General features: G+C 38.4%; 1 protein-coding gene across 2 annotated transcripts in view; it reads left to right on the plus strand.

Moving 5' to 3' along the window:
• PROSER1 (proline and serine rich 1) overlaps positions 1-1,100 on the plus strand; it is an 82,038-nt gene that overhangs the window by 36,372 nt on the left and 44,566 nt on the right. The gene's annotated exons all lie outside the window — the stretch shown is intronic.

Genomic DNA, 1,100 nt, shown 5'->3' on the forward strand with positions numbered 1-1,100 from the left:
CTCCCGATTGAAAACGCCAACCGCGCCCTCCGCCGCCGCCCGCTCCGCGCACTCCGCACCTCAGAATTTGACTTCAGCACTGCGCCTCCTCTGAGTGTCCGTATACGTTACTCTTTCCTCCTAGTTGTAGGACTTCCACTCAGCCAGCGTTCCTGTGGGTCTGGGTGATGTCCCTTCCGTCTTTTAGTTTCACTTTTGAGATGGTTGTTCGAGCGGCAAACTCCGGCGTTAACCTATGCCGCCATCTTGGTTCCCCAAACTCTCTTAAGCATCATTTTAGAAGCTGGGGATAAAATATTAAACCAGAACAAAATCCCATCCCTCAATATATATCAAAGTTATGTAACATTAAATTGAACACTCTGTTTTTTTTAACATTACAGCTCTTTAGAAACCCCATCCCCATGTTATTTGTTTCTGTTTCCTCCTCTAAGTTATAAACTTCTTCAGAATGGAAACCATGTTTCTTTCATCTATGTCAGTTCTCATCCTGTGGGTCGCGACATTTTTGGGGGTCGAACGACCTTTTCATAGGGGTCGCCTAAGACCATCGGTAAACACATATATAATTACATACTTTTTTGTGATTAATCAGTATGCTTTAATTATGTTCAATTTGTAACAATGTAAATACATCCTGCATATCAGATATATTACCTTACAATTCATAACAGTAGCAAAATTATAGTTATGAAGTAGCAACGAAAATAATTTTATGGTTGGGGGTCACCACAACATGAGGAACTGTATTAAAGGGTTGCATCATTAGGAAGGTCGAGAACCACTGATCTAAGTGATCTCCTTGCCTTGTCTGTAATAGGAGGTTGATGATTATAGAGTTCGACAATGTTATTTCTTGGTCATTCGAGAAATGGAACATATTCAATAGTAAATGGACATTTTTACACATACTTTACAAAATGCATTGTGAAGATATCTTTGAGTCTTAGTTGTGACATTAAAAACTTTATGTTACCATTTTAATAGCTCCATTTAAATAAAGTGATTTTTACTTATTAATTTTGGTCATGTTTACCATTGTAAGTGCTGATTGTTATAAGAACAGATTGAATGGGATGCTGTTCCTTAATTCACGTTTT

Source organism: Myotis davidii, unplaced genomic scaffold (genome assembly GCF_000327345.1).
Source record: "Myotis davidii unplaced genomic scaffold, ASM32734v1 scaffold1970, whole genome shotgun sequence".
Classification (NCBI taxonomy): Eukaryota; Metazoa; Chordata; class Mammalia; order Chiroptera; family Vespertilionidae; genus Myotis; species Myotis davidii.